The sequence below is a fragment of the Coenobita brevimanus genome, chromosome 74 (assembly GCF_032717465.1).
Source record: "Coenobita brevimanus isolate Jiangsu-jjx chromosome 74, ASM3271746v2, whole genome shotgun sequence".
Classification (NCBI taxonomy): Eukaryota; Metazoa; Arthropoda; class Malacostraca; order Decapoda; family Coenobitidae; genus Coenobita; species Coenobita brevimanus.
Window position 1 is genome coordinate 25,866,050 of NC_137027.1, and position 16,575 is coordinate 25,882,624.

The window sequence follows — 16,575 nt, forward strand, 5'->3', positions numbered from 1 at the left end:
ATTTAGGGATTAAGCTCACTCTGGGTACTACGCCTGTGCACATACTTTAGACTTAGTATGTCGGTCACTTTCCTGCCTGATGCACCATATCAAACAACATAACTAAGCGCTATGAAACATACCAGGCCTCTCTCAGCTTAGGATAATTGGCTAGCAAAGGAAAGCGAGAAGTAGAGGAGGTGAAAAATCTAAGGGCAAGGAATCAAGCCGGGCCTCTCTCAGTCTAGGAATATAAGCCAGCAGAAAGCGAGAAGTAGAAGAGATGAAACATGAGGCGAACATTTGTCCCTGATTATACTCACGCACACGCAAAAGCACTGGCCTTGTAATGAGTGTAAAGAAAATATGACACAGAAGGGGGTTTGCTGTCAGTGGCATCATTTGAATTTCAGTGAGGAGGATGAGAAGGTGAAGTTCAGAGAAGGAGAGGTTGTTTTCGCAGATACGAAGTTGGAAGAAGGACACGAATATCCCAGAACTGACACAGAGATAAATGAGTGTAAGACAGCGAGGTATGAAGGTTGAGGGAGGCTGGAAACTGACAAGGGATCAAGCTGGTTGCCTGAATCTAATACAGAGCTGTATATGACTACGGATTGTCATCCCTTGTTTAACTTGCCAGTAATCGAACTGACTTTACCTGATAGGTAAAATGAACAGCCTGTGTATTGATTTCCTTTAAGGTGGAGTAAGGATCCCAGGTGTCTGAATGTTGAGTCAAAGAATGTGTGACCTATTCCACTGAGCACGCTGTTCATTAGTCCTCCCTCTGATTTTTTTCTATTGTCGTGCATTCTAGACCCTACCTCACCACACCTCCAAGTGGGAAAAAGAGGTGAGATGATGATGATGAGGATGACGATGATGATGACGATGGAAGGGATGTCAAAGATTGATCAATGGCCAAAAGGTGAGGATATGTTCTCCCCTCCACTGAGGACTCTGTGATTTCGTGCACAGAAAATTTTAGATAATTATTAAATATTGAAAACTATACATAGTTTGGTGAAGACAATTATAGGAGAATGAGTGCTGGACTATGCTAACAACTGAAACACTGAAAAAAGTAAAGGAAGATTGCCAGAAGCTGAGTTCTGAAAACTCATTAAGCTGGAGCCCCAGCTCTCCGTATCACGAAAGGGTACATTCAAACACACTTCTTATGAAATTCTTCTTAGGGATGATTGCATGAGTCTGTAAAGGCTATATTTAACATCTGTCGTCTGATTTCTTTCTCAAGGTGAATAATATTATCAACAACATGATCTGGTACCAACACAATTAATATTGGTAACAAAAAGACATCCCTGTATTGAACGAGTGTTGCTTCTACTCCCCCACCCAGTGACAATCTCTAACACTTAAATTTTACCAGGAGACCAATTTAGGTAGCGTGCCGCTGTTCACTAAAATTAAGGAAATTGCGAAGGATGGCTCTTAAAAATGATTATCGCGTGATACCTCAGCTTAAGTCTGACAACGCCTTACAGTCACGCACAGAATAGGATGAAATATTTATAAAGCATTTTAGCACTCTGGCAGGTGCTGGCCAGGGACGCCTTCCCACGGTAGCACAAATATAACCGGGTATGGTTCTACAAACGCAACATGATTTCACAAACGTGGTCTAAAGCATGTCACGTCCCTACAAACGTAACATGGTTGTACAAACATGTCGCGGCTCTACAAACATGTCGTGGCTCTGCAAACTTGGCATGGTTCTACAAACGTGGCATGGCTTTACAAACGTGGCATGGCTCTACAAAGGTGGCATGATTCTATAAACGTGCCATGGTTCTACAAACATGTCATATCTCTAAAAAGGTGGCATGGTTCTACGAAGGTGGCATGGTTCTACAAAGGTGGCATGGCTCTACAAACGTGGCATGGCTCTACAAACAAGTCATGGTTCTACAAAGGTGGCATGGTACTACAAACATCCCTCAGTTCCCTCTCTACCCAACGACAGGAGGGGATCACATTCGGTTCAGCATGGGGTCAGAACAGCAACAACTCTTCCAGGGTCCTAGGACTTACTGAGATTAATAGTCACTGGTGTTAGCTGGAATAAAATATACAGTTTTATCGACCTTCAGAGGGATATTGTCTCTAGTATTAACACCTGCGGTCCTTATGCTCAGTCCCAGCTGAAAACAATCCCCTGCCGTTAATTAGAATAAAATACTAGAGTTGATCCGAGCATGAGAGGGTTAAGTTGTTATGAATACTTTTTTGCTGCAACGGCCATGACTTAGAGTTACGACCCAGCAGTATTAATACTTCAAACATTTATCAGCCCTTGTGTATTCCAGATAATTACATGCTTTACGTATTATAACTCTCTCTCTCTCTCTCTCTCTCTGATCCTACCCTATTACATCGCCTGTTTTATATATATATATATATATATATATATATATATATATATATATATATATATACTGTACATTGTGTTCCATTCCTCTCTCCCACGGGTAAAAATTCAAAGGTATTTCGCATTTTTTCATAGTATTCCGAAACAGGATAAAAGATGACTGCTATAATTAATACCAAGTTTCTAAAAAATGGCTGTGATTATACCGATAACACACACAACGTTGGATGAGAAAAAAAATATCCGTAGTGATTATACGTGATTTGTTCCAGATTTCGAAGTTAAGCTAAGAATATTTGCCATAAGCATTTTAGAGAGATGAAAAGAAGCAGACTGCTGCATTTGGAATACAAAAAAAAAAAAAAAAATACAAGGATGGGCTCAGGACCCATGTTCTCAGCGGGTTTGAAGTCTCCCTAACACCTCTTCCTTTGCGATTTGTTTTGCTTATTACACCTTTAACTTATTTAGGATGTTATTTATATCACTGTAATATCGTCATCGTTTATTTCATTACCGTAAGGAAGGATATTGATGTAGGATATGCAAAATAAATCGCTAAGGAAGAGGATTAAAAAATCTGCACAGCTACTTAGAATACAACTACCTGATACGTGTGTGTGTGTGTGTGTGTGTGTGTGTGTGTGTGCAACAGGGGCGAGGGATAATCTAACGTTACGTCGGGGGACAGGCTGAGGCGGTGCAACTTTAACACACACACACACACACATATAAAGGTAAAAAGCAAAATGATGATTTCTACCAAGAACTGGTTGAAGTAGAGACTCACAATAGACTGGTTGAACGTGTAAACAAACTAGAAATGGCTTTCAAAAATGAAATTGATGAAATAAAGAAGCAGATGCACTTGCAAAAGGAAGAAATAGAAAAACTAGGAAGGGAGGCCAATAAGAAAGATACAACCATCAGTGAACTAACAGTGGAACTGAGTACACTTAGGAAGAAAATGAGTGAAATGGCAAGTACAGTAGTCAATCACGAGAGTGTTATGGAAGAGTTCAAAAATGACACAGAGACAATTAGGCAAGTTAGCAGTCTTATTGACCAGAACAGTGATATTGAGAAGATAACACAAGTGAATGAAGCTGTGCAAAGCTACAAAAATGATGTAGAAACCACGTATGCTGAAATGGTGAAAGTAAAGAAAGACTTAGAAACACGGGTGGAGGAAAAAAACATTAAAAAGGTGAAAAGAATAATCCAAAACAATCCAAAGTTAGTCAGAAATTCAGTAGAGATAAACAAATCAATAGTAATCACTGGTATAGGAGAGGAAGAAGTTAAAAACAAGATCACAAGAGACAAAAAGGAGATGGCAAATGTAATGAACTTACTGAAAGATGTATCAGAGGAAATCTGTAGTAAAGACATAGAGGAACACAAAAGGTTAGGGAAATACGAGAAAAGCAAGACAAGACCTCTAAAGGTGACTTTCCAGAGTGTAAACACTGTGGAAGAGATACTAAAAAATGCAAAGAATCTTATGGAAAAAGAGGAGTTCAAAAATGTATGGATAAAAAGATGCCTAACACAAGAGGAACTGGAATTACTGAAAGAGAAAAGGGAGGAAGCAAAAACAAAAAATGAGGGAAGATCAGAAGAGGAGAAGAAGAAATTTTTTTTACAAAGTAATAGGATTGCAGGTACGAAAGTGGTACACAAACAGGATGGAAGAAAAAGGAGGAAGGTAGTAGAACCATGTCATGACAAGTATATAAACAAGATGATAAAGTTGATGTACTCAAATGTGGATGGAATGGTATCTAAATTACTAGAGATGAATGATTATGTCAGAGAAAATGAACCACAAATAATATGCCTAACTGAAACAAAATTAACACCAAGGATATCCAATGACATACTAAACTTAGAGGAATACATTATATGAAGAAGAGACAGAAATTTAAAAAAAGGAGGAGGAATTATAATATTAACTAAGAAAAATCTAAATGTCAAGGAAATAAAACTAGATATACCATCACAAGTAGAACTGATTGCAGTAGAGATTGACACATCTGAAGGTAAAGTAATTGTAGCCAATTTGTACATGCCACCCAGATCAAACACATGGGAAAGAGACGAATATGAGGACCTGGCAGAGAGTACAATTCAGAGTATAAGATCATTGCTACATAAAATGGAAGAGAAATCGGAAAGAATTATACTAACTGGGGACTTCAATACAAATATAAATTGGAATACTCTAGATATAAATAGCCAAGAAAGCTGTTGGGACCAAAAGCTCCTGGATCTCGTACAAGAGTTTTTCTTAACGCAACATGTGAGGGAAACCACCAGAAAAAGAGGACTTGATGTACCTTCAGTGCTAGATCTAATATTTACTAGGGAAGAAAATGATATTGACAGTTTAATATATCACCCTCCACTCGGCAAAAGCGATCATGCAATACTAATTTATAACTTCAGGGTAGCATATGACATAGTAAACAGCAATGACAGTTACAAAAAGAGCCTAAATTATAAAAAGGGAAATTATCAAGACCTAAAGAAGCATTTCTTAGAAGTTGATTGGGAAAATGAGCTTAGAGGACAAGATTTAAATGCTGTATATAAAAAATTTTGTGAATTTTATGAAATAGGAGTCCAGAAGTACATCCCACAGCACAAAGAAGCAGATAAGAAAATACAGAAATGGTTCAATACAGAATGTAAAAAATCAAAAGAAAGAAGAGATTTGTTGTGGAATAGATACAGAAGACACAATAGTGAAAGGGCGTATAATAACTACAAACAGGCAAGAAACGACTATACAAGAATAAGGAGGGAAGCCCAAAAACAGTTTGAGGAGGATATAATAAATAAAAGTAGTGATCAACCGAAGCTGTTTTACAGCTATATCAGAAGAAAAACCAAAGTAAAAGATATAATACAATCCATTACGGACGAGGGAATCACTTATACACAAGAGAAAGATATTTGTGAAGCACTAAATAAGAATTTCCAATTAGTTTTTACAAAATAAAAAAAATTTGAGAGGGACTATGTGGAACACGCATGTCCACACATACTACCAGATATACAAATAGCAGAAAAAGTAATACAGGAGGAGTTAAGTAGATTAGACAGAGAAAAAGCAAGTGGTCCTGATGAAATTTCATGTTGGGTATTACGAGAATGTGCAAAGGAGTTAAGTAAACCATTATTTTTAATTTTCAAGAAATCCTTGAGTCAAGGTAAACTACCTGATATTTGGAAAAAAGCAAATATTGTCCCCTTATTCAAGAAAGGAAATAGACAAAATCCACTCAACTACCGACCAGTATCACTGACCAGTGTTGTAAGCAAGGTATTAGAAAAACTTATAAGAAAAGCTTGGGTAAATCATCTAGAAGAACACAGTATGATAACAGAAAGACAGTTTGGTTTCAGAAAAGGAAAATCATGTGTTACTAATCTGTTGAGCTACTATGACAGAGTAACAAACACAATACAGGAAAGGGAAGGATGGGTGGACAGTATCTATTTAGATTTCAAGAAAGCTTTTGACACAGTACCACACCAAAGACTTTTATGGAAACTGTACCATCAAGGAGGAATTCGAGGCAAACTTTTTTGTTGGATGCAAGACTTTCTCATAAAAAGAGAAATGAGGACAGTACTAAGAGGAAACTACTCATCATGGAAAGAAGTGACTAGTGGAGTACCACAGGGTTCAGTGCTGGCACCAATCATGTTTTTAGTATACATAAATGATATAAACAGTAACACTGGAAATGACAGCTATCTGAATATGTCTGCAGATGATGCAAAAATACAAAGGAGAATTACTAACACAGACTCTTGTAAAGAGCTACAAGAAGAATTAAATAAACTTCATGAATGGAGTAGCACATGGCAAATGGAATTCAGTGTGGACAAGTGTCATGTAATCAAGTTTGGTAAAAGTGGAAAAAGACCTGATTGGGATTATAAGTTAGGAAATAAAACTTTATACACATCAGAAAGAGAGAAAGACCTAGGTATGATTATCAATAACAGACTATCTCCGGCTGACCACATCAGCGAGAAGGTACAGAACATGTATACACTGCTTCCAAATATGAGAATAGCATTCACATACATAAATGAAGACATGCTATGAAGGATAATAACATCATTCATTAGACCAACACTGGAATATGCATCAGTAGTCTGGAGTCCTCATCTCAAAAAGCATATAGACAAGATTGAAAAAGTTCAAAGGGCCGCTACAAGATGGATACCAAGCTTAAGGGACCTAAGCTACGAAGAAAGACTAAATAAACTGAATCTACCAACACTACAGGAGAGAAGGAAAAGAGGTGACATGATAATGCTTTATAAGTGCATATCAGGAAAGGAGAAAATAGACATAAATGATTACTTAACATATGGAGAAGCATCAGCAAGAGGACACTGCAAAAAAACTGCATAAGAAGCGAGGTGATAAAGACGTAAGGAAATTCAGTTTCCCAAACAGAGCAATTGATCAAAGGAATGCACTACCGAATGAAATAGTGTGTGCCAAAACAATTCACAAATTTAAGGATATGTACGATAAATATGGTTTAAGACATGGGACAGTACGAGCTTGACTCATTCCTGTAAAGATACAATTAGGTAAGGTAAGAACACACACAAATATCACCATAAACAACATCACGTGTAACAGCATGGACAGGAACATAATGTAGAAATTCCAATTACCCAGTGCAGAGAGAGAGAAAAAAAATGCATGTTTGCTAGATATTGTGAAAAAATAAAAAAATAAAAGAAAATCATTAATATCCTGGTCAAAAAAAGACAAAATATGAGTGAAAAAAATATATTAGTAAGTACTGGAAAGGCAACACCTACTTAGGAGAGTGAAATTACTTCAAAAAATAACATAACTAAAATATATATCACCATCAAACTCCCTAAATATATAGGAAAATACTGTATACTATGACCTTCAAAACTCAGAGAAGAGTAAAAAAAATAAATAAATAAATAGAGCTTACACAGCTATCAATCATTCAGCCGGAATATTTATGGATACTGCAAAATGTAACACACACACACACACACACAAATGAAGTGCCTATCGAGCAGTGATCAAAAATATACAGTGTATCTTCAAGCCATTTTCGTCAGATTCTATATTATTTACGTTTGAATATTTTTCTATGTATGGTGTGTGTGTGTGTGTGTGTGTGTGTGTGTGTGTGTGTGTGTGTGTGTGTGTGTGTTTCGTTTTATCGGGTGCGTTTTGTGTATGGTTTCGTGAGTGCGTTGCTAATAATCTTTCTTTTTAATGAGTCTGTGCTTTCCTTATGAGGTGTGTGTGTGTGTGTGTGTGTGTGTGTGTGTGTGTGTGTGTGTGTGTGTGTGTATGTTTAAGTACTTGCCCCATCCTTGATTTAACTACACGAAATATGAAATGTGAATGCTGTGCTTGAAGTGTCTGTGTGAGAGACAGGTAGTGGAGAGATTTTTTTTTTTTCCTTTGTGCTTCCTGGAAACTGTGTCAAAACCTAATGAGATCCAGTCATTTCTAGTTCGCTGTAGTCTCTCGTGATGAAGGAATTATCGATGCATGGAATATCACTGCAATAGTTCGGAACCCTAAGAATGCCTTGAAATTCTAACCCTAAATTTTTGGCTAAATTTGTCTCTTGTACTTCTCACTTTCCTTTCCTGACAAACTGAGAGAGGCTTGGCATAATGCTGTCTGAAATGAAACGTCAAGAATGAAGGCGATAAGCATGCCATAATCGTGAAGATCTAGTGAAGGGAATGTAATGGTGAAGATGTTGTGATGTAAATATAATGGCGAAGGATGTAGTGATGTGAATGAAATGGTGAAGATGTCGTGAAGTAAATGTAATGGTGAAGGAAATGTAGTGAAGTGACTAATGGTGAAGATGTAGTGAAGGGGATGTCATTGTGAAGATGTAGTTGGAGATTTTTTGTCCTGATCTTTACTTTCTACTAGAGACCCTATAGAAAGAGAGACTGAACAGCCAATATTTTCGCCGTTTCCGTGCCATCGCCTCATAGCCTGGAAGCTGGCCACTGAGATCTATAACATGAAGGGGCTATGTCAAGGGTTCCCCGCACCTTTTGAAATCAGCCGATGAGATTGAAAAATATAGTGCCAAGGTCCACCGTGCAGCTCATGAATGCAAAAATGGGCACAGGAATTTATTGAAGAGAGATGGCATTACATTTCACAGTTGAAGAAATATACCTTGTTGCTAATCTATAACATTACTGATAAACACAATACGCTTGTTTACATTCGTGCAACATACAGGACATTCGCATCGCATTTAAAAGATTCCAAAAACAAGGTGTTCAAAGACGAGAGAGAGAGAGAGAGAGAGAGAGAGAGAGAGAGAGAGAGAGAGAGAGATCTAATATAGAGGTCAGTGCTTCGATGTCGCTCATTTCTTATATTTATAAACAAGAAAACTATATATATAAGGTTTGTCAAAAAGCAGTGGTATCAGCATCTCAAGGCAATAGTTATTTACGCACTTTTATTGACAAGAGACACAGGGGAGGTCTCCTCAATACAAGTTAGGGTAGTTAATATCTGCCATGAAACTGAGAAATGCTTTAATATTTTGCAAAAGAACGAAAAGAAATTCTTTAAACGTCGCACAGTGTCACTAGTTGTTTCCAAAGCTGTGTTACAGAACATCTCACACATTATTGCTATACAGAGAATAGTTGATTGTCTAAACACCCATATGTTTGACACTTCCTTTGAGGACAATCAGGTTTTCAAATTTATAAAACTGGTATCACATTGCTACAGTATTATTTGGGTACATCACAGTTTTAAAAAATCAATCAGAGAAGAAGCTATTGGTACTGAAGTAAGAAAGCAGCTGGCTAGGTTGATTGCATTTAAAAACCATTATGAAATAATTATGTAAGCATGTTTGTGCAGATAAAGACATGTGTATGTAGTTCTGTTAATAGCTGATAGATAATGACACATTGTACTGTACATAATGTTCTTCTGATCTTTCTGATGGTGAAATCGACATTATTTTCATATATGTGCTCTTTCCACCGACCTTAGTTTTATCTTTATTATTGTAATGAAACAGACATTTGGTTAATTAAGTCATAGACAAAGAACAAGAAAGGTGTGTTCTGCTTTGCTGCAACGTATGACGTTGTTTTAGTCTATGTATCGCATATGATTCAACGACCTAGGCAGAGAAAAATCATATTCTCTCTCTCTCTCTCTCTCTCTCTCTCTCTCTCTCTATATATATATATATATATATGTATATATAACCCATTGGAGCCCAGTGTCCACAGTATTGGACAGAACTGGAAATTTTCAAACCTTAATAAAGTAGGGAACCCCCGGGTAGGGACCTATGAGCTTCGCAACTATGAGTTTATAGGCGGAGGGCGGTACGCTTAGGACCCTCCAGGAACAGTGCCTCGCCCAGCTGCTCTGGGATCGAATGGTATATATATATATATATATATATATATATATATTTGTATTATGACACATAAAAGCATCACTGAGACAGAGAAAGAAAACTAACAACAGTGTTCCATTCTCATCACTATAGTGGAGGCGACGAGTGATGGTGTTTCAATATGGCGACCATAAGTCACACACTTGCTGCGGAGACAGCCCCTCCATGTTATATGGAGCTCAGACATGCTGGCTGACTGCAGTTTCGTCTGAAATTACATGTAATTGCCTGTGATACCTGACTGGTTGATGAATAAAATTTCTCTATAATTGGAGCATATTTTAATATTTGAGCTACTGAAGAATTTCATTTTTACTCTTCATCTCTCTGTACGAGTATTACTTCAAAGTACATATAAATACCTAGATAATCGCCGAATTATACGTCTAATGTTGACAAAACAGACAACGTCGGAAGCCGGTGTCGTATGCATGAAGTGACTTTATGCAGGAAGTTATCGTTCCGCTAAGTGCCCAGGCGCCGAGTGCCCTTTTAGTTGTTGTGCTGAAAGTTCGTGCATGTTCCAGAAGGTGGAGGGTGCTGTGTTCTTCTACTGGTGCCCTTTTGCCCTTATTAATGGACTGACTGCTGCATCTGAGTGTAATAACACTCATGGAGCTTGTATGCGACTTTTCCGACTCCCCTGTGTTCCAACAAGAAGGAAATTATGCAGTACTACGATGAAGAGAGCAAACAGGTCAGCATGTGTCATCGGCATTGTTAGGCAAGTTTTCTTTATTTATATGTACTTGAACCATTTGCAAAAAGAGTTGTTTTACCATAAAATAAATTGAAAGGGGCAGTGTAAAGACATAGGATAATTTTATAAGTGAAATGGAAGTAAGGTAGGTTAAGTGCTGGACCTTGTGTTTTGTCCCTCCAGTTGTCATGCTTTCCTTTTGCACGCTATAAAATGAGTCTGGGTGGTGAAAGAAGACATTTGTCTGCATTTAATATAACATACTGTATACGATACAAGTGGGACATTTCAATTTCTGGTGTATGGGGTTTTGTGAAAAAAAAAAAAAAAAATCATTCTCATAAGTTAATGGCTGATAGTGTATCCTATTATGCAACAAAGAAAAAATGTAACAAACTGATAACATCCTTTGTTGCCGACATTAGTTGTAAGAAAGGAATTCTAGTGTATCCTTCCACTGATGCATCAGATCTCCATAAAGCAGAAGCAATCTTCAAGACCTGTGCAGATTTAATTTTGAGTAGCTCCTCAATGAGGGAAAAGCTTAGTGAAGTTGTACCGCATAAAATTGTCATGAAATGTAATGACTCCCAGAATGCCTGAGAGTTACCAACTCATTATTAACATCATACTTTGATCGAAGATGTCATTGTCATGCAAAAACATTATCCATATAAAGAGAAGACAAAATAAGAGAGTAGTGCATACTCTACAGAGACTGGAAAACGTGAAATATCAAATACAGCACTTGAAATCAACTGCAATAGATAATACAGGTTAGGTTAAGAAAAATTTTGTATATGGTATACAGTAAATACCTGATGTACTTAAAAGCCACAAACTGTATTGGAGCTTCAGTATTTTTGATGAGTATATGTGATTCAATTTTACAGCTCCAAACATAGCATTGCAACCATCTGTGATAAGTGCTGCAATTTTGATTAAAAAATACAGTATTTTGTACATAAAATCCCACATACTGAAGTAGACCTATAATGTTGTGGGTCCATACTCTTTATACTGTAGGTTTTGAAACATGAATGATGATTATGTACCACATTTAATTTATTCTGATCAGCATGTTGTATGATGAATGTTTTGCACCAGTTATAAAGAAATTATATTACCATACCTGGTATGTATTTACTTAACCAGGCATCACATTTGTAAATGTTTGATGCCTCCATATCATAGATTAAGAAACGTGAAAGTACAATAACCACTTTAAATCAATTATTATACTGCACAGGGTATTACATGTGCTGCGGGTGGATTACTGTATATCTTTATTATTCAGTACTGTTGTATACTTTATATACATTTTTACTTTGGGGAAAGTTATATCCAACCAACATCCATTCCGTTTCCCTCTTCATTATATATATATATATATATATATATATATATATATATATATATATATATATATATATATATATATACAAGAAAGATGGAACCAAAGGCCAAGAGCTTGTGATGCATTTAGCTTGTGATACTGTATAATTTATGAAGCCTTTTGCTGAATCTTACTGAATGTCATTTTATGTGTGTGTGTGTGTGTGTGAGAGAGAGAGAGAGAGAGAGAGAGAGAGAGAGAGAGAGAGAGTACGGCACTGCACAGCCCAGTCCTTATCTTTGTAATATTATAGTTGAATGTATTGTTGAAATGAGCACTGCAGAACTATAGTTATGCAGCGTGAGATGAGTATAATATGGCACAGTGTCACGGAACTGACATATGTCGCAAACTAATGTTCGTTTTTACGTTGTGACTATTCAGGAGAATAACAGTTCTTTTCTAATCCACACTGGGAGGTAAGACTAGATAATATCCCGATGGAAACCACTTAGACAAAGTTAGGGATATCAAGAAGCCCGCCCTTCATATGCTTCGAAATTAGCCTAGCTTACTGCTTCTCAAGCTTTTTTACTTCATTCTCCACTTTGGGGATCTTAATATCCTTGTGGCCCCCTTCAGTTTTCTCTCAAGCCCCTCACAAATAATAATGAAAAAAAATTATTTGATGCCCTCCATTTGTTTTAATGATTACAACCATTAATCAGAATGCACATTTTGTTGCAAATCAGTGGGATAGATGACACTGTTTGCATTCAGTCAGTCGACTGATTCGAGGTTGAGGCACTGAGAACCACTACTCATACCTGGGTCCACATCCAACAGGTTTCGGCTTTTACCTTTTATGTGTAGAAGGATGGAGAAACTAGATTCACATAAGTATATTTTGGGAAATGGCAAGAGGACTAAGTGTGATTTCACAGACACAGTCATTTACTGATTACACTAGCCCGCCATTGCACCCCTAATATCCTGCAGTGACCTCCTAGGGGGCCATTGCTCCCAGTTTGAGAACCAGTGGCCTAGCTGGTACATAGAGGAAAATCCCATTTTTATACAGCTTTAATTATTTAGCACCATTTGTGCAAGCATAGCATAAAAGATGCTCAAAGAAAGCTCCATAAAGTATGAAACTCAGTTAAGTGGCCTGGTGTTATCAAGCTGTGATCACTGATCTTTATACGAACTTGAGTGATGCCCAGCAAACATCCGTGTGCTGCACCAACATGGCGGCTGTCCAGTCTTGATATAGGGTCTCTCTTTTCTGCCTTTCATTTTCCAGAGTTCCTCGCCATCCCTCCAGTGGGATGTGTGAGTGACAGGTGCTGAAGGGAGTGTCTGTTCCACCCATCAACAGGTTCGTCAAGGCGCCTGGGGATTATTATAATGGGAGAAAAGCCCGTCCTTCTCATTTACCCACTTCAGGAAAAAAAAAATAATAATAATAATTATACGTGCGGGTGTCATTCCTACTGTATTTTGAGCAAGCAGCGCAAATGCAAAAATGGTAATTAGAGATGTCAGGGTGGAAATGGTGTTGATGTGTTCGTGATGGAGAAGATGAAGGTGATGATCTTGGTGATGACGGCGATGATGTTCCTGACGATACGAAGGAGGAGGAGGAGGAGGAGGAGGATAATGATGATGGTGACGATGATGATGACGATGATCATGATCATGATGGATGATTATGAGGATGACGAGGTTACTCATAATGACTATGATGAAGGTGATGATGATGATGATGATAACCATATCCTTAAATCGTCAAGTTCCAGTTATCGCAAGCAATTATTATTACTATATTATTTTGAGTATTACGCCGTGTCCCCTTTTATCGATAAGGGCTGAGGCGTTACCCTTAGGTAGAGGACTTAGGTTTTCAAGCGTGTAGCACTTTATGACCGGATGCCCTTCCTGATGTCTACCAATAACCCTTGAGTTGACTCGAACCTCCCTGCAGCCAGAGCAGAGCGTTCTAACCCACCGAGCCACAGAATCTTCCCTGTATAAAACTCCACACGGGAACATTTTTCTCTTGTTTTCCATTAAAAAAAAAAAATCACTTAGAAACAAAATAAACGTTCAGTCTGACATTCTAAAATATAACTTTTTTCTCTCCTGATTCGGCGGGACGCAGGACTTTGAAATATAAATCTGTAAAATTGTGAGATGCCAGAACAATTGCCTTGCTAATTAGTTTCCACTTGTTACCGAAGAATTGTTTACGGAAATGATAAATGTGTTTGACGTTCCCAAATACACACACGGTTGGATACACGCACGCACCCACGCACATGAAATTCAGACACAGACACACACACATGCACTCATCCTCCCACCCATCTCAGCACACACACACACACACACACACACACACACACACACACACACACACTCTCTCTCTCTCTCTCTCTCTCTCTCTCTCTCTCTCACACACACACACACACACACACACACGTTCTCTCTCTCTCTCTCTCTCTCACACACACACACACACACACACACACACACACTCACATCAACCCACACAGTAGTTAAATTTTAGAGACACATGACTTTTGGGGGTGACGTGCCGGCACGAAGTTGACCAGAGTTAGTGCGCTATCTGTGTATTATTATAACCCCTTCAGCCCAAGAACATGATCTTTAACAATTTTCGTGCTATTTTTTTCATTTTTTGTTTTTATGTATTTTCGTTTTATCATTCTTGGAGGCTTTATTTTTTCTCACCATTTTCCGGCTAGTCTGTTGAGTTTCGGGCTGATGTGTTTCCCATTGCATTAGGTGTCCCGCATTCTGAAAAGACTAGTGGACAATCTTTTAGCGTTTGAAATGGCAGAAAATAACTTCTAAAAAAATTATATACAGTATAGCTTGGCAAAAAAAAAAAAAAAGAAAAAAAGAAAAAAAAAAGGATTTAGTGTTCAGATTTTAAGCCCGAATATTTTCATCCATGTCTAACCTAATCGTTTCTTGATCCAGCTGGAATAAAATTACTTAAGTTAAAAAGTCGAACCTTTAACCTTGCCTTGTGAACTTTATCTCGTCCGATTTTCTTAAAATTGAGTCACTTCATCCCTCCTTGTCCCTCAACCCATCCAACAAGTCTGAGCACACTCGGATCAAAACTGCTCAAGCTGACCTCGCCCTTAGCCTGTGACCTATGACCACTTTCCGCCAAAAATTAGTAACATGTTGCTCTAAAGATTCTCTGTCATTATGCCACTCTTGGGGGCTGCCGTCCATCGGGTTCCCCTTAGTCTTGCTGACAAACAGAGGAATAGAAGGACAGACAGAGCAACAATCCTAGCCAAACACGTGACCTCCTCGGGCATCAGATGGGTGTATTAAGTTATCCCAAGTCGCTTACAAGTGAGAAGGAAATCCTACGCCGAAGAGGCCCATTTGGGGTTACTTAAAAAAAAAAAAAAAAAAAACAGCTAATAATCCTTCCGTCCAAAATGCCCTGACGTGACCAGAACATATCTCATGGACATCATCATATCCTTGAATCGGATGATAAATTTTCATATGTTACTTCTGTTGTCTTCAGTTGATATTCAATTTAGGCGAGAGCTTACGAACTGGAGGGGTTAGAGACTGCCTGTAATAACTGCTTCTGTGCAAGATCGTTCAGTAAAATCGTCTGGTAACAGCAAGATTAAACTTCATGTTACTTCAGTTATTTTTTCGTTATTTTATTCTTGCTGCCTCCAGACGATTTTGTTTACTTTAGAGAAACAGCTGTTAAAATTAATAAATAGATACTGTCTCCATTTACTACTCCCCAGTCTCATTCCTCTCCCTAAGATGAACAAAATCGTCTGAAGGCAGCAAGACTAAAATGAAAAACGATACGGGAGAGAAAAGGGATACATTTGGCGAAGATGAAGCCAGGTCCGAATGCACAGATGGGGATGAGTTGCCGCAGCGGTGGTAATGGTGGGTGGAGGTGAGTGTGTTGCAGTGGCATCCTATACGGCTTTGTGTGGCAATGTACTCTGCTGTAGCTATCTGTTTGTCTGTCACGCTATCTGTTGGGCTGTCTGTCCATCAAACTGTCTAATTACCTATACGTCTTAAAGCTTGATATATGTTTCTATCTGTCTATCTATCTGTATTCTATTAATATAAGCATCTATTTATTTATCTGCCTACCTGTCTGTCCTAGCAAGCATTCTGTTTTTATCTCTACCTATCTATCTATTAATTTCTCTGTCTATCTATTTATATATCTGCCTATCAGTCAATGAATCTATCTATGTTTATCTGCCGGGTGGCCCTGTAGGGACGAAGCAGAGGGACAGTGTGCTTTAGTGGCATCGTTCGGCTTTATCACACTGACACTCTAAATGTAACAAGCGCCTCTTCCTAGGACTCTGTCTATCTATCTATTTGTCTGTCTGTCTATTTATGGTACCTGTCTCTTTATCTTTCTGTCTGTCTGCCTCAATCAATCTTTCAGGCAATAGGTCTATCTAGAGTGGCATCGTCTCTCTCTCTCTCTCTCTCTCTCTCTTTCTTTGTACCCCTATGATGCAAGTCCTCGTATTTCCTCCCCTCCCTTTTTCCATGTTTCTAGCTTTTGGATGTCAAGAGATTAAGCCTCCCTACTGACATGATCAAAAAAGGAAATCAATAGGTGAAA

General features: G+C 38.1%; 1 pseudogene; it reads left to right on the forward strand.

The window, feature by feature from the left end:
- The window catches only part of LOC145407805 (uncharacterized), a 178,888-nt pseudogene that overhangs the window by 61,988 nt on the left and 100,325 nt on the right, over positions 1-16,575 (forward strand).